At 41.4% G+C, this 25,444-nt stretch overlaps 1 protein-coding gene and 1 non-coding gene across 2 annotated transcripts in view; one reads left to right on the forward strand and one right to left on the reverse strand.

Annotated features, from left to right (window-relative positions):
• Tmem200a (transmembrane protein 200A) overlaps positions 1-25,444 on the forward strand; it is a 74,548-nt gene that overhangs the window by 26,295 nt on the left and 22,809 nt on the right. The gene's annotated exons all lie outside the window — the stretch shown is intronic.
• On the reverse strand, positions 8,444-8,548 carry LOC111816561. The gene has a single exon (XR_002820925.1). It is a non-coding gene; the product is annotated as a U6 spliceosomal RNA (small nuclear RNA).

The raw sequence follows: 25,444 nt of genomic DNA on the forward strand, positions 1-25,444 counted from the left end.
CTCCCTGTCTCTCTTTGTCTCTCTCTGCCTCCATCTCTCTCTCTCTCTCTCTCTCTCTCTCTCTCTCTCTCTCTCTCTCTCTCTCTGGAATAAAACCTAAACCTTCACACTGAGCTACATCCTCAGCCCTTTTTGTGTTTTTTATTGTGTGACAAGATCTCACTAAGTCGCTCCCTTGCCCAAGCTGGGCTTAGACTTGTGATTCTCCTGCCGCTGGCGTCCAGGTTGCTGGTGCCACAGCACACACTCCCACACCTGGCTGCGCTGTGTATTTCCTAGCACGTAGCGTGCGTAGCTTATTTTTTTAATTGCACTCCTCACTGAATTGGGAGTAGTTGACATCGCATTCCTTTTGGCTTTTCACTCACTTTTAGTTTTGTCATGAGAAGCACATTCTTAGTGCGTATTTGTGGTTAATAACTTCACAGTTGAATAAGTCTAGGGTTCTGTAAGACTGACTCAGACAAATTAGAATCAGAGTAAGCTGATGGAATTAACCAACAAAATGACAAGTGAGGAAATCACGCAAAAGTCCCTAGTGGACGGAGCCAGGAGATAAGCAGATAGCAAACGAGCTCGAATCTGGGATCCATTGAGGAGTTCAGTAATAGGTGATAGGGGCAGGAAGACAACAGTGAGTATCATCCTCTTTTACTGTCCCTGACTTTAAGGAACTCGATCCCTTGGGGCAGAAATACCCAAAGGGTGGAGGGGATCTAATCGAACAGCACAGTGCTATTTAAAAAGCTACGTTCCCAGCATGATTGCAGTTGAGTTGAATAATTGTTCAACAGATGGAGCCAGGCCATTGCTTGTGGGCTGCGAAGGACTGGCTCGGACATCAGCAGAGACCGTGCAGTCAGCAGGTGACTTGCATCGCTCTCAAGGCCTCGGGCATTCACATAGCATCGTGGAACCTGACCGACCCTGACCGAGGATCAGTTTCCACAGGCCAGGTTGCCTAGAGATCACATTTCCTCTGCTACAGAAGAAGAGAATGTTTTGTCATTTTCTGCATGAGCATAATGTTTAGACTGGTTTTCAGCTAAAGGACGATGGTCTCAAGGGTCCTTTTGCAGGAAGATTATTTTTCAGATCTGTCATGGAAAGCAAAGAAACAGTATATGGTTTTCTCAGCACTAAAGTGATGACCACAGCATCATTAGGTTACCTTACTAACCATTTTGAACCATGATGTCTTCAAAGAAACCCCATTCTCTTTTGTCAGGGGAAATAATTCTATATTGTACAAGTGTGTGCTTTGTGAAATTACATTGGAAATATCTCCAACCACACTTTAGGTATTGGAATCTCATCCCACCTTCTCAGGAAGGATTTCTCTTCCTGTGTAAACCATAGATTTATAGCTCACATGGCTTTTTATTCTCGTTATTAGTTTAGAATGATAATGAATGAGTTTCCACTCCCATGGGTGGACACTTCTCTGCTGTTGCAGTGGGGTAGCCACAAACCCCCTCCCTGTTTGTATTTAGTGATTCAGTAGACTGGACTTGGAATTTCTTTGGAATCAGTCTTTGTCATTTTCTCAGAGATCTTTTAGCAACCCCCAAAGATTTGGGTCTGGACTATCCTTTATCAAAGCAGCTGGCACACTTCTCCTGAGGCTGGCCTTGCATCTGCAGCCTGAGACTGCCTAGAGAGAAAGGAAGAACTGGTAGGCAGGAAGCAGCCCTGAGCAGAGCTTGGTAGGAGTTTCGCTGCTTCACAACTGTCATATTGAAATTCCCTGCACTCCCACAGAAGGGAATGCGTGCTTCTTCCAGAAGATTCCTGCCAGGACCTGGAATGCATCCCTGTAAATACATGGAGTAGCAGGGATGGAAGAGCTTTCTTTGCTCCCCACGCTGCTTCTGCTCTAGCAGAGGCTGGGGTATTGGCAGGGGTGCCCGCCTCTGCACAGTCTGCTCTGGGAGTGGGGGATCCCTCTTCCTTCCAATTACCAGTTTCTTTGTATGTGGGAGGACAGAATTTGGCAGGGATTCTCCTTTTCTCTCCATGTCTGGCTGACAGCACCCTTGCTAATTTATTTTTTTGGCACCTCATATACGTTTGTTAAGATGTCAAAAGGTAGAGGCAAAGCTTTGAAGTGAAGATAGCATTTGTGTTCTGAAGCTTCTAGCAGTCATAGATATTAGAAGCTCTTCCTTTGGAATGGAGGGTATGATACGGGGTAATGCTTTACTCACCTTCTTGGAAATGTCTCAGGCCCTTTCGTGAATCACAGGATTCCAAATTCGTACAACAGTAAGGATTAGAAAGTTCGTGTTATCTGTTGCCTTCACTTCCCCGCTGCAGAAGTTGAGGTCAGAATAGTGAAGTGGCCTCCCAAAGCCACCCAGCTGGCCAGGGCTACAGCCAGACTAGGACCCTGGTCCTTGCTCTTTGCCTTCTATTATTTTCACAGTGTTACAATGTCTCAAAAATTGTAAGTACTTGGGACATATGTGCTAGGTGTATTGCATATGTATCTTCATAGTTCCTTTCAGCAGATGGGATTGGGAAAAAATTATCTCTTCCTCTTTGTTCTCCCCCAAATTGTTGACAAGTGACAGAGTTATGCTGGTTGGATTGGTCCTAGTTTTGCAGCTAGATTGAGTTACCTGGCAAGGAGTCACTGGAGAATTTTTTTTCCTTTCCCTAAGTGGACAGAACCCTTCGTTGAGATGCCAGCCTGCTGAAAAGTGTCAGAGTCAATCTGCAGTTTAGAGGCTGTGAAAAAGCAGTTCTAATCACCAGCAGTGGACAGTCTGTTCTGTTGTATGATCTGAAACATTAATAGCAGATCTGTGAAGACATACTCAGGAAGAACAGCCCTCAAATTGGTTTTTAGAGAGAGCAGTTATGTAAACAACTCAGTTGATTGAAAGTAACCCTAAAAGTATTTCAGGTCCTGGGTGAGAATCTTTTTTTTTTTTTTTTTTTCCTGGCTGAGAATCTTAAGGACTTAAATAATGGTTTCTTTTTAAAAACAACTCAATTTGATATTAGGAAGTGATTTTTTAAAAATAAGTGGAATGTGGAAAAACTAATTTTTTGTTTATAGTAATTGCTTTTAGAGTCACCGGTCTTCTGGAGAAAGTTTTTCCTGTAATGATGGTGCACCAGGCCCAGCCCAACCACACTGGACCCGGCTGAAATGTAGCCAGAAAGGGAACTTGGGCTGGATGAAGTCTGATTGAATTTGAGAGAAGTGTTTCACCGAAGGGCAGTCGAGTGCACTGAGATAGGAGCACTTTGTTCATTTACGGTCACTGTGTGTTGGCAATTCAGAAAAGACATATATATCCAGCCATTGTGGTGTTTTTAATGGTGAGAGCTCAATAGTGTCGCACTCTCTGAAGTAAATATGAGAATAACGAGAAGGAACATTTGGTGTCAGAGTCCCTGACAAGGATTAGATATCCTTTAGCTGTGAGCTGGTGCACCAGCTTAAGAGAATCAACTGAAGCTTTTTAAAGATTTCTTTAACACTTTTTGTCTATTAGATTAATGTTTCCAGTCTATCTGGACACAAGGCCAATGATTTCTTGCAAGCGGATGTTCTCCAAATGTTGGGGATGACACAAGAGATAAAAGACTTAAGAGAAATATTTTCCAACAGTTGTTTGCTTGTGTATTTTTGTTTGCTGATATTTTTGTTAGGGCTTTGAAAAACTACTCAAGACTTGTTTTAGATTCCAGCTAGCCTTTTTAAACTAAGCATACTTGAAATTTGTGGGATAAATGCTGTAAAAATAAAATTCTTAAGAGGAAAGAAAAGAGTTGGCTTTTGTTGTTATTGGTTTGGGTTGCTGAAAAGATACTTGAGGAAAAACACAATCAAATAATTTAGAAAAAGTGAAGTAAATAAAAATAATTTCTTCATCAATACTGATTATTCATATTTTGAGCATAGACTTTGATTAGAAAACACAAAAATGCATGTTTTATAAATATAGGTACACATTTATTTACATGTTCAATGTTATATTCTAAGGGTAAATCATTCTTTGTGTAATGTATTTAACACAAATGGGATTACTATATGATTTTTGATCTCATGGTTTATATTTAACAGTGAAATCCTTTGGTGTGCAAAAATACAGAGTCAGAAACACCTATGTATCCATCACTTAGACTTAATTTACCATTTAGTCTTATAAACATACTTTAAAAATTATTTTATAATTTTTATTTTTGTTAATCTATGCTTGCAGTACATAATGGTTACACTCCTCGTGGGGAGCTCTCCAGGTACACAGCGTGCCTTTACCCTTTTCCTGTCCCCCACCCCGATCACGTGGGGCCCTTCCCATTTGCAAAAGATGGTATCTGAAGAAAAAAAATAATAGGTACCAAAGGCACTGGGGACAACTCCACCACTTCCCACACCGTTTGGTTCCTCCTCAGATGAGACTGGCACCTTCACTCTTATTTGATATACTTGTGTCTATGCTTATTTAGAAAATGGCCCTGTGTATTTTAAAATTTTTGTCAATGTTATTTCATGTGTTCCTTGTCCATTTGGTCACTAAGTATTGCATTTGAGAATTGAACCAGAAGAATCTTTGTATCTCTAGTTTGATTGTTTTAAATGATTTATAGTCTTAGATCATATGCTAGTATCATTCATCCCTACCGACGGACAATTAATTTGTTCTCGATTTTTCCATATTAAAAATGATATTGCAAAGCACTTTATATCTCCTTGTACTTCCATGTAAGATTGCTTTGTAACTTACTCTTGAAAGTAGAATTGTTAGGGGCCAGGGAGATGGCTCAGTGGAATAAGCGCTTCCCTGGCAAACACAAGGGCCTGAGTTCAATCCCCGGTTCCACAAAAAAAAAAAAAAAAAAAAAAAAAAAAAAAAGAGAGAGAGAGAGAAAAAAAGAAAGTAGAATTGTGGATTAAAGGAACCTACATTTACTGCTCATTGCAGATATGAGTTTACAGCCCAGTCAGTTTTGTGCCATTTTGCTTTATCTGTTTTGAGCCTGTGTTTTTGCATAGACATAGTTCTGGAATTATTTTATTCGAATGGTAAATTGTTCCATTTGTCATTATGTAATAACCCTTTGCATCCTTAATAATACCTGCTTTTTCTCTTGTGATTCTCCTGTTTATAGCTTCCCAAGTGCTGGGATTACAGGCGTGCGCCACCACGCCAGTCTTGTTTTCTCTTCAGAGTCTTATTTTACGTGACCTTGATATTTCTGTATCAGTTTTTTACCTATCTCTTTGTGTCATTTCTGTTTTAAGTTTGTGCTTTTTTGTTTAATCCAATCTGAAAATATGTAGCTTTTAACTGGTAAAATTTAATCCTTTAGGCTTAATTACGAGGGTGGATACATTTGAGAACATTGAATCCTAACTTCTCTGCTACCAGGGAAGTTAGATACATGAAAATTTATTTTTTCCATATATTTTTTGTCTCTTTTCACTGGGATTTTTTTGTATCTTGACAAATTTCCTCAGTTACCTTTTCACGGGCATGCATTTTTCCCTTCTGCTGCTTTCGAGGTTATATATTTTATTATTAGCAATAATATATTTTAGTTGGTTATCCTTAAATGTTTAGGTCCAGTTTTATCTAAGCAATCTAAACTCACCACATAGTGCTAACCTTTCCTGTACATAATACAAGGGCTTTGCAGTAATTTAATTCTACTTTTTACTCCTTGCTTTTATTTTCCTTTAGTCATCACTTGAGTTTTTATGTTTTATAGTCAAATTCTTGCTGTGATTTAGTTATTTGCTTGCATTGTCTCACTTCTTTTCTTTTCTTTTCTTTCTTTTTTTTTTTGGCTGGCTCAGGCTGCCTTAAGGACAGGTCTGATAAAACATATGAAGCTGGGGATCGAACTGCGGTCCTCTGCACCTGACTGTGTTGCCCAAGCCCCCCTCTTGTTCAGTTTTCTTCTAAGGATTTGTGATTTTGTTTTTATCTCATTGAGGTCTCGTGAGTATAAACTCAGTCTTCTGTTGTCTGAAAATATCTTTCTTTCCCTCTTCCTGGACCGGTCGACCAACGAGGTCTGCAGTGGCCGGCGATCGTATCTCCTCACTGCTCAGCTCTGCTTCTGCCTGCCCTCTTTGGAGCTCTTCCCTGTCTCAGTGTTCTTCTTCTGTATTTTAAACTTTTATGTTTTTCCTAACGAGTTGCAAGAGTTCTGCATTATCTTGCCCGTGGTAATTGTTACATCGGGTAATAATCTTTTCAAATTTCTTTTCAGTACTTTCTGTACTTCATCAATCTGATTTTTTTTTTTTTCCCAGATGTGACGATCTATAGGTTCTATCTCTTTGAATTAACAGGACCTCTCTCCTGTTCTGTCTGCCTTGTCCCCTCTTCCTTGTAGGGAGACAGTCTGGGCCTTTTGAGTCCACTCCTTTGTCTCTTGCATTGCTGTTCTCCGCTCCCTCAGCCCCGTCTTGCAGCACAGTGCTTCCGCCGTGGTGTCGATTACTCTGCAGCTTTCTCTCATATGTACTACATATTGCATTTTCACGCTATAGGTTTTGTTTAAATACATCAACTTTTTCCAAAGTGTTCTATTCTTTATATTTTCTAGTTCCTCTAATTCTCCTTTTATTTTTGTACTAAAGTTAAAACTTTTTTTTTTTATATTATTATCTCCTATTCCTGGAGTTATGAATAGAGGACTTGTTCGATTTTGCCTTGGTGACAATTTAGCCCCTGTGCCATTTTGTTCTTATAGTGAGCTCATTTTTAATTGGAACTATTTTTTTATATGAGTCCTGCGTTATGGTTGTTTCAAATGAGTCATTTGTGTTTGCTTATATGTTTTCAGGGGTTTGAGTTAAGATCAGTTTGTTTTTTAACTATAATTTCCTCAGATCTTTATACTTGATGGACAGTTTCATTTAATTAGTTTAATTTCTTAGCCACAGAGTTGGTATTCCAGGCAAATACAGGCCATCTTTTCATTTTGTTGAGTCAGTGACTACAGTGTTCTTGGTACTTTTCAGTGTGATCCTTTTCAGGACCCAAACTCCAAAATAATTCCAGCTTCAGCCTTGGGTTAGTCTCGTATGGCCTTCCCATTGCTCTCCCTGGCCCCAATAGGGACATTACAGAAACCTAACAACAACAACAACAACAATAACAACAACAACAACAAAAAGTAAATAAAACTTAGTCATAAAATGCTGTGATCTACGTCCAGGTCCAAAATTCCCCTGGGTGTCACTGTTGTCTGATTTTTTTTTTTTTTTTTTAATGAATCTGGACTCCTTTTCATTTCTGGAAATAGGCAGAGCAGGGGTACATCTCTTTCATTAGAGCCCTGCTATGTACTAGCTGGTTTTGTTAAAAATTTTTTAGCATTCCTGTCTATTTCTAGGAAGGAGGTCTGTCTTACCGTGGAGTGCCACCTCGCCATGTGTAGGCCTCTTGCTTCGCGATGTCTTCCTTTGTCATTCACTCACTCTCATCTTCTTGTGTCATTGGGTTATTTTTTTCATTAGCCTCAGCATTTCATTGTTCAGCTAAACCATACATTTTTAACCAATCCGTATTGAAGATTATTTTTGTTCTTTCTTTTTTTTTTTTTTTTACCACATTGAACAGTAGTGCAGCCGTGTATCCTTAGTCTTTCTTTTTTCTTTTTCTTCTTTCTTTCTTTCTTTCTTTCTTTCTTTCTTTCTTTCTTTCTTTCTTCTTTTTTTTTTTTTTCAGTACCTGGGATTGAACTCAGAACCCTGTGCTTGCCAGGCAGGCACTTAAGCCATTGAGCTGTCTCCCCAGCCCTGCAGCCAGGTATCCAGGTACACATATTTTTGTGTCCCTGTCAAAAAACTCACCAGGCTAATGGGTGTATGTTTTTTTAAGGACTGGATAAGTATCACAGGGTTGGTAAGACAGTTTCTGTCCTATTAGCCCAGCTCTATGTTTGTTCTATACCTTTCCACTGCACTTTTCTGTTGCTGTCATGTGTAAGTTTGATAGTACGAGATCTCACTGTCTTAGTTAGCATTTCTTTAATATGCTATTGTGTGTGTATTCATGAGTTTTTTTCAGATTTTCTCTTTTGTAAATTGACTGCTCATGTCTTTATATCTCCATTTTTAAATTGTTTAAATCTGTTACTTATTTGGTACAGGGTCTCTCTATGCCTCTCAGACTCATAGTGATCTTCCTGTCTCAGCCTCCCCAGCTCTGAGATTACAGGCGTGCACCACCGTACCCAGTTTCAGGGCTGGAATGGCACACGGGGTGTCAGAGTTGGCACAGCATGTGCTACTAGAGATTGAACCCGGGTCCTTGCGCGTGCCAGGTAGGCACTTAGACTGCCGAGCTATCACCCAGGCTCTTGTTTTTCCATTTTTAACTGCTGATTTTTTCCTGGTACTGGCAACTGGACTCAGGACCTTGCGCTTGCCAGGCAGGCTCTGTGCTGCTGAGCTATCTCCTTGGCCCTCAAAAATACAGGACACATGAATTTGCATGTCATCCTTGCACAGGGTCCATGCTAATCTTCTCTGCATCATTCCAATTCTTAGTACATGTGTTGCCAAAGTGAGCACTCACCTCTGATTTTAAAGACTTCTTTAAATCATAGGAGGATTCCTTTGCCTGTCAGGTAGATTATAATTTGTTTCCGCTGTTTGTGTTCTAAACTTGACTGTGGTGGGTTTACATTACATGCTGATAGCTACATTAAAATGTTAATGGATTTCGGTTTATTACTAAGATTCTCAAAGAAGGAGTATATAGTATTTTGATTGGAAGAAAAAGTTGTAATTCATCATCAGAGTAATTCATATAATAAGCAAGTGGAGGAGTATGCAAAAATCAATAATTCCCAGAATAAATAAGGAAAAAACTTACATACTTAAAATGATTAAAATGATGAAAACAGTAAAGTAAAAGAAACACATTAAGTTTTCTAAGAATAAAATTGAACCAGTATACATACAATGGAAAGATTCCAACACAGTTCTTGGAAAGTAGAAATAAGTTGAGTAACGGGTAATAGATCTAGCAGGTCCTAATGAGACAAGTCTAAACATTACTGTTGATGTATGTATGTACATATTACTAAGGATTAATTATTAATTAAATAGGACCTACAAAGGCACTTCTACTATACTTGTGAGAGTTATGTGGATGGCCTAATCAACCTAAGTAAGTTTAATATTTGGGTTATGTGAACTCAGTATATGGTTCATGTAATGTCTACCCATTATGTTCCAAACAGTAACTTATGGGCAATAATTTTGACTTACTAGATTGATCATACAAAATAGCTGATTTTTTTTTTTTTTTTCGGAACAGGGGATTGAACTCAGGCCCTCGCGCTTGCCAGGGAAGCACTTATTCTACTGAGCCATCTTCGCGGCCCCAGATAGCTGATTTTTTTTTAAGCCTCTTTGGAACTGAAGTTTTAGTGATTTCATCTTGTTCAACCTAGTAGCGCCTTATGTTTATTTTTGTCCTGCCTCCTCTCTACCCGCCCAGCTGCTAGGAAGAGCCAAGGTTCATTTAACCACCTCAGGAGTCCCCAATTCCTTTTCTCCCCTGGGCTCTGGCTGCACTAATTAACCGTCTTTCTGTACTTTCAGTGTTTTCTCTTTCCTTTGGCTCCATTTTTTCAGCATGGTCAAGACTATTCTATTTATCTATGAAAATATATTACAGAAGCAAAAATGAAATGTATTGTGTGGAATTTAAACAATTCATAATAATTGAAGGATTTTTTTTTTTTTTTTTTTTTTTGTATTTAGTACAGGGTCTCACTGCATAAATCAGACTCGGAGTGATCCTTCGGTTTTCAGCCTCCCAAGCACTGGGATTACAGGAGCGCGCCACCACACCCCGTCTCAGTTGCTATCTCAGTGCACTCCAGGGGTGGGGCCGGCACAGCATGCCGGGAATTGAACCCCGGCCACTGCGCTCTGCCTAAGCAAGCACTTCAGTCTTCTGAGCTACAAAGCTTAGGTTTTCGTTTATCTCATTTTATAGAAAGTTGACATACAAAGCTTATATATGTTAGAGAAAGTAGAATATTACCTTCTGCTGTTGGAAAATGTATGGAATATTCTTAGTTATTATAAAAATGCGACCCATTTAATTGTCTATAAATAACCAAAAGTTATTCTCATTGCTTTCCACTGTCCCCGTGCCCCTTAGACCATAACTTTTCTGTCTGGGTTCTTGTTCCTCTCTCCATCCTCTGACTCTGCCGTGGCTTCGTTTTGTATCGTTTCCATCACTGGCCGTCCTGATACTCTCTTCATATCTCTGAGTGAGGCAGCATTGTATAAAATCACTTGGGGAAAGCCTGTTGCTCAGAACACGACCCCTGACTCGGAGAGATTTGTGATGTGACTTCATTAATGCTCACCAATTACTAAGTTGAACTCTGTTGATAAAAATGTAACAAGATGTTTATAAAAAGCCATCTAATGATTAATTTTGTTGACAGTGATCATAGGGTTTGTTTTTTCTCTGATGTTCAGACAGAATATGTGATCAGAGCAGACAACACTGCCTTACCAAGTGTCTTAATTATTTTTCTCATTGCTGGAACAAAATACCCAACATCTATAAGTGAAAGGAGGAAAGGTTTATTTTTTTAACCTCACAATTATAAAGGTTTCCATCACAGTCCTCTGGCTCCAAGGCAGGGCAGCCTGACAGAGGAGCAGGGCGCAGGAGAGACAGTCCATGGCATGGTAGACAGGAAGCACCAAAGAGCAGCATCAAACCTTCCTTTTCTTTCTAGTCCACTCGGGCTATGGAACTATTGGTTTGGTGCCACCTGTACCCAGGGTGACCTTCCCATATCCCAACCCAAACTATGCTAAACCAGTCCATGGACTAATTCAGTTGTCACGCACTTCTAACCCCTGTTCACACATTCTGGATCTAGCCACCCCTTCAAAGTCCCACCTGTGAGCACATGAGCCTTTGAGGGGATATCGAGATGCAACCATAACACCAGGTAAACTCCGGGTATGGTACTGAAGGATTTGTATTTATCATTTCAATTTTGATAAATGATATCCAGAAGTTTGTCTTTAAAAAAATTTGAAGTAAATGGTCAGTATTTATGGGATCAGTATTACTAAAAGAAGTAAATTAAGTGCTTAATTTACAGAATTTGAATAAGAAATATATGATCTTTGATAGCATATATTTTTATAGTAGAAAAGGTATAAATCCTTCCTGGGGTTTTGAATAACTCCTTGTTTTGGAAATGTTCTGCAATTATGCTAAGCATGTAAATCCAAATGCTGTAGCGGTTGTGTGTTGGTTTCCTCTTACAGTTTTCTTCCTATTCGTTGACTTTGGGTCATTCTAACTGCGAATGAGTGGTTATCTGCATTTGTAGCCTCACAAACAAGTTACTTGCTTTCTTCTCCTTAAGAATCTGATCAGTGCTGAGGGGAAAAAATAGTGCAAGGTGGCGAATTGGTGCCATCCTGGGGTGGGGGGTCAGTCCCAGTCATGTTCTTTCCAGTCCCGAGCACTGTTCAGCCATAGCCTCCTGCCCTGTCTCCCACCCCACTGCAGCCTGGTGTAGACAGGCCGCTTTTTAATCTCACACTTAATACCTCACCACGTGGTTGCTTCTTTATGTGTTGAATACACTCATAAAATTACCAGTGTTCGATTTTCATATTAGAAAATAGTTCCATCCACATTGAACTTCAGTGAGCTTATCTTCATCTTTGAACTTTGGGAGTTCCTAGGTTTGGGAGTTGATGGCCATTATGGTTTGTGTCTAGTTGTCCGCACAAAGCCTCATACAGTCATGGGGTAGACTTCTAGAGGTTGAGATTAATTCATGATCCAGTGCTGGGATTATGGGTGTGACTGCCCGAGGCAGATAGTCTGGATGCAGTGTAAGGAGGGGAGAGAGGCTTGCTCTCTGCTGCTGCTGCTTCTCCCTCTCTGCTCTTGCTGTTTTCCGCCACCATGAAAAGCTGCCCTCTGCCATGTGCCACCCTGCCTTGGAGCCAGCCAAGTATGGACTGAAACTTCCACACTTTGAGCTAAATAAGCCTTTCCTTCCTTAATTTTGGGTGTCAGGTAGTTAGTCCCAGCAAAGAGAGAAAAGTAACCAGCAGAGTGGCCTCATCTCCAAAGTTAACCCATCCCCTCAGATGGGTTAACTGTCAGGATCTGGCTCTATCAGATCCAGGTCTTTTCATATCTCCGTTATTTAACTTTTTCCTGGGCTGCTTTCCATTATAGTATAATATAGCCAAGTCTTTTCTGTCTTATACATAATTGGCTTTTAAAGCTATATCTAATGTTCCATATATGGAAAAGCTAAATATCAAGTATATGTGAGATTTAAAGAATAATATAACAAACACTATCCAGCTTAAAACTAGGTTCTTCACAAAATTTCTGAAGCCTTTATATGTGCTGACCCTCTCTCCCTCCCCAAATAATATCCTGTGCTTATGTTTATATCACCTTGCTTTTCACTTGTTTGTGTCCGTTGTGTGGCCTCAGACTTTTTTCATGCAAATTTTTTTTTTTTTTTTTTTTTTCAGAACCGGGGATTGAACTCAGGCCCTTGCACTTGCCAGAGAAGCGCTTATTCCACTGAGCCATCTCCCCAGCCCCTCATACAAATGTTTTTAACGTAAACAAATCGAGGGTTTTCACTCACCATCGTGCCTGAGCTATCCATCTCTGTCGACGTGGGAGGCTGTGGTTTTTCTTCTGCGGTCCTGCTTTGTATTTTTTCTTGTATTTTCCTTCCCCTACCCCACTTGCACATTGTCTTTGCGCTCTTCTAGACGCTACCTGACGGGCTGTGTCCTGTGCTCCAGAGAAATGCCCTTCTCCACTTCCACTCCTCAGGTATAGTTTAGTTGGCTTTTCTCTGCAGGCCTTACTGCCGGAAATAAAATTCTTTTTGTCTTCAACAAAAAATTAGTCCCTTCTCCTTAATTATGAATCCATCGCAACTAAGGATCTTTCTCCTTTCACTTAAGAACAAAATCATAGAAAGAGTAGTTATACTGATGGTTTCTATCTTAGACCATCTTAGGCATTCGTTGATCTCTTGAGAGTTGGCTTTCTGTGCTTGTTCAATTTTTCTCTTGTAGTAATTCTTTCTTTTTAAACAAAGCTCATGGTAGGCTCCTTTGTTGTCCTCTGCTAGGTGTTGAATACAAGCCACAAGGACTTTGTAATCTGATATTTTGGTTTAGAGCACATTGGAACTAATTCTAATGTAGTGCTGATTATGTTCTTACATAGAGAGTGAAGCCTTCATTTCACAACGTGAAGGGCTCTCGAAATTACAATTGTGCCGTGGAAGTCTCCTGACGCTGCACTAAACCTGTGCTAATTGTGGGGTGAGAAAAGGCGGGAGCCCCTCGCCTCTCACCTGAAAATGCAGAAACGCAGTTTAAACATCTGCTGGCATCCAGAGGTGGAAGCAAACTTAAATGGAAGAAATACAGCCCAGTGTTTTCTTTTATCCAGAGACTGGGTGTGTGTTGGAATGTGACTTGAGATCAAGATAATGAAGCCTCACACTTGCTCTGCAGTAGGACAGATAGCTTTTCATTTAGATGAAGGTCTTGCTGCAGCAGAAATGCTGATGGTCAGGAGATATATTTTGTCTACATTTTCTAAATTCACCAAGAAGAATCAAAATAATTATGTAGGTAATTCAAGACCAGAACCTTGACTCAGTTATCTCTTCCCAGAATAATTGTCTCAGTAATTTAGCATCGTATATCTATCTCCCTTGATTGTTATGTGTGAAAAGAAATTTGATTTGATCAGAAGCATAAGTGCCAACTACACTTAAAACACTGCAGAGATTTAAAACTTCAAGTTGCTGTCCATCTAGCAGGAAAAATAAAACCAAAGTAGACAAGTAATTTATTTTTCAAGTCAGACTACAAGTAACATTTAAGAAATGGAAAGGGCATATATAAAGGTTCATGTGAAATTTATTCTCTTTCTAAAATTGTATTGGTGCATTTTAGATATACATAATGATAACCTTTGTCTTAGGGAATTTATACCTGTACATGATCTATTTTTATTCATATTTTCCCCATTCCACTCCCTCCCTCCAACCCTTTTTCTCCTTATTTACCAAAGCTTGGTTTCCATTTTCCCCTTCTATTCTCTATTTTTCTTGTATTTTCCTTCCCCTACCCCACTTGCACATTGTCTTTCCACTTCTCAATATCTGTTACACATTTTGGTCCTTATTTACACTTTCAGTTTCTCATGCCAGAGAAACAATGCAGTATTTAAACCCATGTGTTCGATTTACTTCATTTAAGAGGATGATGGCCTCAAGGTGCGTCCTTTTAGCTATAAATATCTCAAGCTTATGCTTCTTTATGACTGAATAGTACTCCACTGTATGAAATTTATTCTCTTTCGAAGTAGATTAAGAGACTGCATGGAAGACCTGATAGTTCACATTGCTCCCTTCTAGCTTCTTTATTTTTCTATACCAGGTGTACTGGTGTACTGTTTATATGGCTTGCAAAGGCTGAAAAGACATGACCAAGAGGTATAAAGCTGTAAGGAAGCAGAACTATAAAGAGAATTCCCAGGGTGGTGCACCAGGTGGTCCAGAGCACCTAATACAGTGCACCATGGCAGCCTGGATGAGCGAGTTATCAACCTGATGGAGGGGGAAGAACAGAATACATAGGCTTCAGAAGTCAGTGGAGGTACTGAGGGGTGAACAGAAATTTGCCGGGACGATCCAGGGGGAAACCGTTCCAAGTTCTCTGCCCAGGTTTTTGCTCCAGCCACTCTTGGTGTTGGAGAAAGTCGATCCGGCATTGCTCCCTCTTCTGCAGAACTTGAGGCGCTGCCCGTGGCCTGGGTAGAGGCAGGCACATGTAGGGCAGAGGGGAGGTTGACTTGGCCAGCCATTCGGGCTCCCGATCGTGAAAGGCTGTGCGTGCTGCGCCCGAGTTTGAAAAGTTCTCAGGTAGTTGTAGACTGATACGGAAGACAAGCGTGGCGGGCACATGCTGTTTTGATCACTGTGTCTGTGTTCAAACCATCGATGGGGGACACTGTTCTGATCTCCTTGCAGGACAGGAGCTGCATCAGGAGGAGCTGGCCAACACCTGCAAGTACCATGTGGTCTGATCTGCCAGGCATTCCCACAGGGTCACAGTGGCCCTGGACTGCTCCCAGCCAGTGAGCATGGTGGAGGTTTTTGTCACTTTTATTTTCTGCCTCTGAGACACAATGACTGACATGCACAGTTTGAAAGAGGAGAGAGATTTTGGCTCACGTCTCAGTCCATAGTCAACTGGCCGCAAGGCGGAGCATGGCCCAGAGGGACGTGGCAGAAGAGAGCTGCTCACAGCGCAATAGACAGGAAGCAGAAAGCGTGGGGCTCAGCCAGAAGAGACCTACTCCCTTCCAGGTCAAGCCCACAGGGACCTACTTCTTCAGACCAGAAATCACATCCTATAGGAAGTCAGCTCTAAGACCCACTTATCCAGTCACCTCCACCCTGAGGTCCTGTTTATGACTACACGAGCCTTGGGGGGGGATGTCTGGACATAAAGCCCAACACAGGAATGCTAGGGCCAGGCCAGTTCTCACTGAGTCCTCTGACAGTCATCTTCTTTGGGGCATCTCAAAGCTGCGCATCTCGGAGGCTCCTCCTCCGCCTCAGTTGTTTCTCTCCTTCCTTTCCTGCGTGGTGGGCCTTCATGGTGGTCTCAGACTTCCTCAGCCTCTCTCTCCTTATCTATCATGAGTGTCTACCTAGGAATCTCCTATTTCTAATTGTGTCTTCGCATCTGCTTCCCATAAGACATGAACTGACACATGATACCTCAAAGACTATTTTTAATATTTAATATTTAAGTGGTTATTTATGTTTCATCTTCTCAACTGACATACCTTCCTTGGCATGAAGTGAACTCCTTTATGGAGTCAGAACTCATTCTGAATAAATACACTCAAGACAGGTTGGACCCCTGGGCCACACCAGGCTTCTCTGCACAGGCCTGTCACAGCTGCTTGGGCTGACAGGCTTCTGGAGCCGGTGCAGAGGTGCCAGTGCCGCTTAGTTCCCTGTGGTAATGTGCCCCCTTCATCCTGTCTGTGGCAGAATTGGCTCACATTCAGAGAGCTGATGGACAGAGAATGCCTCGGCTATCTCTTGACTAGCAGGTGGTTACATAAAAGGGGAGGATAATTCAGCATCTTAAAAGCCAGTAACTTAGCATTTGAGAGGCCAATATTAATTATCCTAAACGACCATGTGATTTCAGAGGCAGTTTTTCTCTATGAAATATTATGCTTTGTGTCTGAAAGGGTTTCTTCCACTTTGTTTCGAATAATTATTCACTGCTCCTGTAAAAACAATAGATCATGTTCTTGGAAGCAGGTTGTAATCTTCAAATATCAGGAAGTATGGAAGTTAATTTTTAATTTTAAGTTGTATCATTGCCATTGGTACTGTGTGACTCTAACAGCAAAATGATAAACTACATTTTCTTAAAATGCTGGCTGAATATCACGTACTTTGAAGCTGAATGTGTATCTTAGTGCAGTGGAGGGATTGAGCTTTATCTTACCTCTGGGACAGACTTTCAGTTCCTGGATCAGAGCCTCTGTGTGCATCTGAGAGCAGGAATTCGCTGTGTGGTCTGCACGGGTTGGAGAAGCGCTGAATGCCAACCTCGTGGCTTTGGCATTGCTGCTTGGCTCTTGCCTTACACTGTAGAGACTCTTCAGGAAGAGACATCTAAGAGGCTGGGAGAAACTCAGATGGATTAAAAAATGTAGGAGTGATATAAAGTCCTTTAGCATTAACTTTTCCCCCCTTTTTAAAAGGCTTTATTGAAGGTTGTAGTGATACTTTGGTAATTGTGGGCATTTTCTAAAGGTATACATCAGAAAGGAATATGTAGCCTTTGCTTAAATACAGAAAGAATCATGCCAAAACCCTTCATATTTCTGTGAAATCGTATCTTCACTCTCATCATCCCCAGTCTGGTGAAGCGTTTCATATGCTCTAGTGTCCTGGTGTTTAGGGGCCATGCACAAATAAGATGTTTTTTCCACTGAGTTCCCAGTTCTGCTGTTCAAACAGATAATCACCCGGCATGACAAGAAAGTTTACTGCAAAAGCCCAAGTGAAACGTAATGAACTCATGTCTTAATTGTGCCAAGATTGACTTTGGAGGCCATGGCCTTATTATTTAATTATGCATAAGTTGTTAGTGTTCTTGGCACTCTGGGATGCTAGGGATTATAAAATGTAGTTATAAGAGGGACACTATCTGCCTTAAGTGGAAGTTTTGGAAAATCAGTATATTGGTTCCTCTTGATACTTGAGATTGGTTCCAAGCCAGTGGTTGACAGTGTTGTGATGAGTGGGTTGGGAATCTGTGATAAATCAATTCCGTTTTTATGTCTTGGTTTCTGAAATTTTGCAAGCACAGTACAATCTGTTTTCCTAAACCACTTGAAGGTAACTTGCCCTAACTTCAGAGTATTAAGTGTGCATTTCTTACAGAAAGCTTCTCTGTGTAGCAGGATAACCATCACATTCGAAACATCGACACTGGTATATTGGTATCATCTAATCATGAAAATCTACTCAAAATTTGCCAGTTGCCCCAGTAATGACCCAGCCCCAAATCGTATTTAATGGTCATGTTTTATTATTATTCCTTACATGTGGCATGCGCCTTCAACTTTCTCTTGACTTTCTGAACGTGGAAGGCCAGCGGTGTCTCAGAGCACCTCTCAGTTTGAGTTTGGCTGACACTGTCCTGTTGTCAGATTCAGGTTGGGCAGGATGACCACAGAAGTGAACTGTGTCCTCTTTAAGCCAGGTAGACCCTGATTTCAGATTCCTCCAGGACAGAGATGATGTCTTTGATCACATACTGTAACATTTCACATCATTTTTCATTTTTATCACTGTTTTGTGAGGGGATACTTGGTATTTATGTCCATATTTCATTCCTTCTTAAGCTTTCGGCTTATACATTTGTTAGTTCATTTTATTATGGTTTCATGGATTAATTATTTGATGTTCAGTGTTCCCATATTTGACCACTGGGAGCTCAATGAAGTTGACCACTGTTACATTTTGACATATGTCACCATTCATCATTCTTGTTTATTCTTTGAGCATTTCGTTAGTTTGGCTTGGCTTGGCTTGTTTGGTACCAAGTTGCGAGCTCACCTTGCATTTCTCTAGTTGAACTCTTAACTTGCCTATTTCTCCCAAAGGCTGATTCCTTATGGAGAACGGTGTTTAAAACCCACAATCTGACGATGGGTGCTTACTGCCACCAGCCCATGTCGCTGCTGCTCAGAGGCCTCGTGTTGCCCACACACATCAAGTGCTGCCCTTCCTGCTAGGATGCTCCCCAGTGCCCGCAACTTCCTTCTGCTGCCCAGATCTTCCCGCCCACATCAGGCCACCTCTTCCTCCCCTTTGGGAAATCCATCTCGCCATCCTCAGCCTCTGACACCTCGTGCTGGTCCGCAGCACTATGGGAGTACTCTCTGCTCACCCTGGACACTGTGAAAGCCCTCCCTGTGGGCGCACCTTGTGTACCTGCTCTGACTTGAGCTGAGAACATGTCCCCTCTGAATGAACATCCTGGGCAGTGACCCACCACTCTGCATCCCTGGGCTCCCCTACTCTGCTGTGAATGCTTGTTTCCCTCAACTCCACCAAATGGCTTCAGGAATGAATTGTGCATGAAGAGGATGAGACCCCATGTTGAATATTGGTCTAGAAGTTACCTATAATTCTCCATACTCAGAAAATCTGTAGTCACACTTCTAAACCAAGATTCTGGAACATATAATTAAAGATAAATGATTTCTTAAATGTCCTCATGTCGATTTTTTAAATGCGAGGATACATATCTTAAGGGAAAACTTTGATGCTTCATTAATTCTGCATTCGGTGAGAAATGAACATATATTTATAACTTATCTTTTATACATGTGCATAAATTACTTACGAATAGTTGTCTTCGGAAGATTTTGTTTGCAAAGTAAATTCATGATGGAAATTTCAGAATCAAATACCAGCAGCTCCTCATTTACATTCCAGCATGGCTGTGACCAAAGGTTTAAGTTAATGCCCACTTCACACATGAATGTAAGATCCTGATGCCTCTGAATCTGTATTCCAGCCTGGATCTTGGCCTCACACCCACCTTCAAAGCCTTGCACTTTGGGTTTTTCTTTTATCTCCTTTGGGTGAAAAATTTGTCATTGCAGTGCCTGTGAGACATCAGAATAGAGGTGTCGAGTAGGCATTCCCTGTAGTGCATGCTGCTGCAGCCAGTGTGTGCCTGGCTGTCCCCATGTCTGGATTCATGCTTCCTAACACTGTCCTCAGGACATAGCCTCCTCTTCTCAGTCATCACCTGACCCAGTAGGTGGCACAGTCATCCGCCCACCAGAGATGGAACTGTCCTGGTTCCCCTCCTTTATCCACTCAGGGGAACATTTTTACTGCATCTTATGCTATTCAGTGCTGTTCTATTCAGAATCTCGTGTCCCAACTCTAGTCCAAGCCTCTGGTCTACATCTTCCTTCTATCCTTGTCAATTTGTGGTTCATCGTCCTCACAGCTGCCCAGCTACTATGTGGATATTAATGATCACAGAGTGTCACTAACCTTCCTAAACATGTACTGATCATAGCATTCTTATGAACAACCTCTTGACGTCTTCAACTCTCCGTGTCCTGGTAACTTTGGATTCATCTCTTTCCATGGAACCTGTCAAGCTCTCTTTTATTTTTTTAAATTTATGTGTTTGGTAAAGGGTCTCACTACACAGTTCAGTCTTGCAGTGATCCTCCTGTTCTCAGCCTCACCAGTGCTGGGATTACCGGTGTGCGCCACCATGCTGGTACTTGGTAGCTGGCTCAGCGCGCCCAGTGGTGGGGCCAGCGCAGCATGTGGTGCCAGGATCAGATCCCAGTCTCTGCACTTGCCTAAGCAGGTGCTTAGTCCGCTGAGCTATCTTGCCAGCCCTTGTGAAGCTTCCTGTCACGTTAGTACTTTGGAACATCAATTGCTTAGAACATCACTATATATTCTCTTGCAAAGAAAAACTTTGCATCTTCATGCTAGATTCCAATGCTAATTAATGAATGTAATTTGAGCACTCATTTCTGTTCTCTTAAAGCATTATTTATTTTATGCTTCAGGGGTATTTCAGTGGCAATTAGTATGGAAAAAATTGTTAAATCTCATTTACTATTAAGAAAGCAATATGAAAATTTTACTTTTAACTGCTTCCAAAATAAAAGTCATAATAAAATTAATACAATTATGACATTGAAAAGATAAAAACACCACAATATCTAGAAAATATTTGGTATATAGAACACACTGAGACCCAAGGAAAAAAATTCAAACTACCACTACCAGATTGTTACCAGGTTGATTTTCAAATGACACATTTCAGTAAAGATGATGCATTTCCATTAATGGCACTTGTAAGTGCTGCAACAGTTCCTCACATGTGCACAGTATCGTTTGGCATAAAACAATGTGCACATGCAGTGTCTCTTGAAATTTCACAACCTCCTAAGAACAGAGAAATCTGCGGACTTGTGTAACATCATTCTGCCAAGTCCAGTGCTCTGGACTTCACCTTCATTTAGTAAATATTGTTTGAGTGCCCATTGTGTGCTAGTCACCATGGTGGGACTCTGAACAAGAAAGTTCCCTTGGAGTGCACAGTCCAACCAGGAGACACACAATAAATAAGTAAACCGGCAAACACCCATATGAGGCTAGGGGATATTTTGTTCGTGCTCCTCACACATTGCTTATTCTAGGGCTCCAAACATACTGTGTTTCTAATCCAACCTTTGGACTGAAATGTGAAGGAAACAAAGTTAGAGACTCCTTAGCACATTCACTCTTAGGAAGTGATTTAGTTGTGGTGATATAAAAAAGACTCTTGCTTTTTTAGATAATCTGCCAGGACTAAAAGGTATTCTCTAACATTCCATCTAGAATGCAATTTTATGGACAATAACATTCATAAATTTAACACTAGAAGGTGAAGGAGAAAAGGTGTTCACCTGGCCAAGGAGTTGGGGACACAAAGAGGCGTAGAAAGAAGAAAGAGTTGGCCCCAAGCACTTAGTTTAAAACCTACCAAACACATAGTCAGGCACCCGAAGGAGGAGGTGGTGGGATGACAGACGAATGACTGCTTCCCTGTGCACCCTGCAAAGACAAAAAGACAAAATGCAAACCCAGAAGAATGCACATTGAACTTGTCCTCCCCACCTCTGTGTGCTTGGTTTGCCGGTAGCCAGCCTCGTTATTTGCGAATCGCATCATTCCTTGATGAAGAATTGAGCTCTGTGTCATGAAACATGAACTATGTGTCAGCAGTTTGGGGAAAGTACAGCTAAAGTCCACATATCATGATAGATCTTTACATTTTGAAAAGACACCGGAACCCCTGTGACCCTTGCTTTCACAATGTACTTAATGATGAGAAATCTGCCCAAGTGTCATGAGACCCCTCTTTGCCTTTTCCGCAAGACCATTTTTGCAGTACTGGCACTTGTGCCCATGCCTAATGGGAGCCCTGTGACCTAAGGTGTAGGTGAGTTGCTGCGCCCGGGTATGTCAGGGATGTGGCAGAATCCAAGAGCGTCATTAGTGAACATTCAATATCTTTACTGCAATGAACCATTTGAAAGCTAAATTAGAAATAATCTGGTAACAGTAGCACCTTGAACTCTTCTTTTCCAGGCTTTCAAAGTACCTTTTTATTCTGAATATTTATGTAGCTATTGTCACATTTTCTCATCTTACATGTTAAATGTCATAATTACACTGATTTTTGTTAAGACTTTTATTTTGGGAACAGTCTTTTCGTTATTGATGTTTTCTTAATGGCAAATTAGTCAAGTTTGACAGTTATTCCTTATTTGCTACCGCAATGTTTTATTAAGTTATAAAGTAAGTAATACTGTAAGAAAACAGAAATTACTTTTAAAATCACACTCATCAATCAGTGGTTGACTCAAGTGTGAAGATTCAAATATTGCATTTCCCCAAGAAAAACTGCATTATTTTGTTTCATTGTTAGTACAATTCACACTTTTTTTGATTAAATGGATTAAATCTTTAGCTTTCTATTATAGCATTGCTCTTGTGTGGGGATCCATACCTCTCTCTCTCTCTCTCTCTCTCTCTCTCTCTCTCTCTCTCTCTCTCTCTCTCCTTGGTCTCGAGAGAGAAGAGAGAGAGTCAATTAACAGTCTCTAGGAATGTGAGAACCAACCGATTCAAAACTAAATTTTTTAATAGTGCTGAATAGATAGAGCTCAAGGTCCTTGCTCTGACCTTTGGAGCCTCATGTGAACTTGCCCCTATGGCTTTTACTTTCACCTCCATTTTCAAGCCGTGTTGGTTTGTGGTCGTGTCCTTCAGACTGAGGTCTCCAGCATTAGCGCTTTGGCACAGGCTGCCTTGCCCGCTTCCCTAGTTGCTTCCTCACGGCCTTCCACAGCCCTCGAGGCTTCTGGGCCATTCTGTTCTCCCTCTCATGCTCATCACTTTTGTCGTTGCTTTCTTAGTGTTTGTCTTCCCCACTCAGGATTTTGACTGAAAGAGTTAAAAAAGATCGAGTCCAGGTCACTCGTCGCTTTGTCCCTGGCCCCACGGGAGTCCTTGGCCATGGTGAATAGTTAGTAAATATTTTGCCATATGAGCGAAAACAAATACATGGAACGAACGGGTGAATAAATGAAAGAGTGAGTTGAATTCCACTCATAAACTTTTGATGCTGAGCTATTCTGACAACCTGAGTTGGAAAAAAAATAAATAAATAAAGCTCAGAAAATGAGAGCATGAGGGATGGTGCTTTTTAAATTAGTATGAAAATACCAACCGTTTTTTCTTCTCAGGTTGAAATTGATTTGTCATTGCAGAAGTGCATGTAGAAAGAACGATTCAGATGTGAAGGCATTTAAATATATTGGCAAGTTTGAAACAAGAAAAAAAAGACTCTTATGGAACTGTGTATGGAATACAAAATCTAGAACAGTTCTTTTTTTTATTGTGTTCATGTAAAAGGTCAGAGCACATGTCGAATAGATGGACTCCCGTGGGCCTCATTTTAACCTCATCCTTAATTTACACAGGGCATCAGCAAACCTGTTTACTTGGTCGTCTGATGTCTAGAGCCATAGAAAAATTAGAAGCTTCAAACAAGACCTGGAGAGACCTTGAAGTGGCCCTCTGCGCTGATGGTGGTGGCCCAGAGGACTCCTAGATTCCTCCTCTGGATTCTTGGGGACCTTTACTTATTTGAAGCAACTACATTTGCTTGGTGGCATGCCTACTCTTAAGAAGTCATTCCATATTCTTCCCCCTTCCCTTCCCTCCCCTCCCCTCCCCTCCCTTCCCTTCTCAGGCTGGGGGTTGAACCCAGAGCCTCACACATACTAAGCACACACTCCACTACCGTGCTACAACCCAGCCCAATTTTGATTCTTGATCATAAACTTCTTCAGGAACCTTGATTTTTGCACAGCTGTCAGAGTACTGCATAAAGCCATGTCATGGTTGACATTCATAATCAAAACAAAGCAAAACAACTGTGAGTCATCAAGATAAAATTAAATTAGTGTTTAGTACTGTTTGAAGAGACTGGAATAAAGCATTCCATTCTAAGAAGGATATTTTTAAAATATTTCCATCTCAGTTAATGAAAATGAGAGCTTTCCTTCTAAACAAAGTGAATACAGATTCTTTTAGCTTTTTTTCCTAGAGTCACTCATAACCAGGGAGAGTCCCAGAGCTGAGGTTTTACTGTTTACTAGTGTTAATTCTATTTATGTATCATTTGCAAACCTTTTAAATTCTGTCCAGGTCAGCACAACCTGTGAGGAAGAGAGAGCTATTATTCTCACTCTAGAATGAAAAATGTGAAGTTACTACAGCTGTTTAGAGTTACAACCTGAACTCTTAGTTCAGGGCACATTTATTCACACAATGCTGTGGTACGGTACTGCGGTCACCCTTCTGGTCAGATATTGAGCCATATGAGCCATATGTCTCATCTCTTTAGATGAGCTCAGCCTCTGGTCAGTTATTAGTCATAGGTATTATTGCAAATTAATATGGTGAAGTATGAACTGGAGTCCTGGAAGGGGCTTTTCGTGGGATCAGTTAATTTAGTTTCCTTTGGCTCCAGAAGCTGGCGGACCAGACAGTAAAGAGACATTTCCCCAGTGTCACCACCTGTTCTAAGACTGTTCTTGCTGCTGTAATAAAATACCATGGACTGGGTAATTTATGAAACACAGAAATTTTTTTCTCACAGGCTGGCAGGTCCACAATGGAGAGTTGGCAGTTTTGGTGTGTGCTGAGGGCCGCTCCCTGCTTCCACGTCACTTGCGGATGAGTGCAGCCACAGCAGAGCACAGGAGGGCAGGAGGCGAGTGCTGTGTGAGGCCTGGAGATCTACATCCTGCCCATGAGTGTGGAGCCCTCCCGACGCAGCTGTCACACAAGGGTCCCATCTGTCAGTGTCCAGGCAGGTCTCATCAATGTGTTGAGGAGATAGACTGTAGGGGCACATTTGTGTATGTTCGTAATTTAACTTCTCTTTCTTTCCCTTACCAACAGCATTCAAGCAATACCAGAACCTATCTGTGTCAAAAGAATGGGAGATACACAGCAAGAAACAGGCCTCAAATTGAGGTGATCTCACTTTGATCACCTTCTCACAAGCGTGTCTCACAAAGACATGCTTCTCATTCATCCCGTCCATGGTGGCTTGTCCTTCCACGAGAGCCTGAGATGACCGGCTTTTTGCCCTCCAGAAGGCTGTGGGTTCCTGTGGAGAGACTCACCATGGCACATCACACGATGCTCTCAGAAGTGTTTGCCAGGAAGGGACACGCAACTCTTCACTCCCATTGCACTGACCGCAGCAAGTCAGCCCTCTGTCCCTAGCTTCTCAGGTTTGGGAGCCATTTATTTCCCCACCTCCTGGTCCTCTTCAAATCTTCGTGTCTCAGAAGAAGCATAGTCTAAAGTGGCCTCCTGCTGTTTTGCTGTGTGAGGCTACATCTGTGCTGGAAGCTCTTCTGGCTCAGTGGCTCTCATGCTTTGGCAGCGGCAGCGCCCACCTGAGGGCCTGCTGAGCAGGTTGCTGGACTCACCTGGCCTGGGACCTCCAGTTCTGCAGGCAGAAGTGGGCCCTTGACTCTGCACTGCGGATCAGCCCACAGGCTAAACCAGCTGCTGGCCCAGTGGCTTCCCATGAGCAGTGTGGTGGGATCCGATCACTTCTTTTCCTTCCTCCTTATATCCCAAGACTTTTCCGTATTAGTTTCTTTTCAGGTACTGGTTTTGCTTAGTTTTGTTTCTTTATCAGTAGAATCTCTTTCTTTCTTTCTTTTTTCTTTTTTTTTTTTTTTTTGGC

The sequence above is a fragment of the Octodon degus genome, unplaced genomic scaffold (genome assembly GCF_000260255.1).
Source record: "Octodon degus isolate 3935 unplaced genomic scaffold, OctDeg1.0 scaffold00034, whole genome shotgun sequence".
NCBI classification, from domain to species: domain Eukaryota; kingdom Metazoa; phylum Chordata; class Mammalia; order Rodentia; family Octodontidae; genus Octodon; species Octodon degus.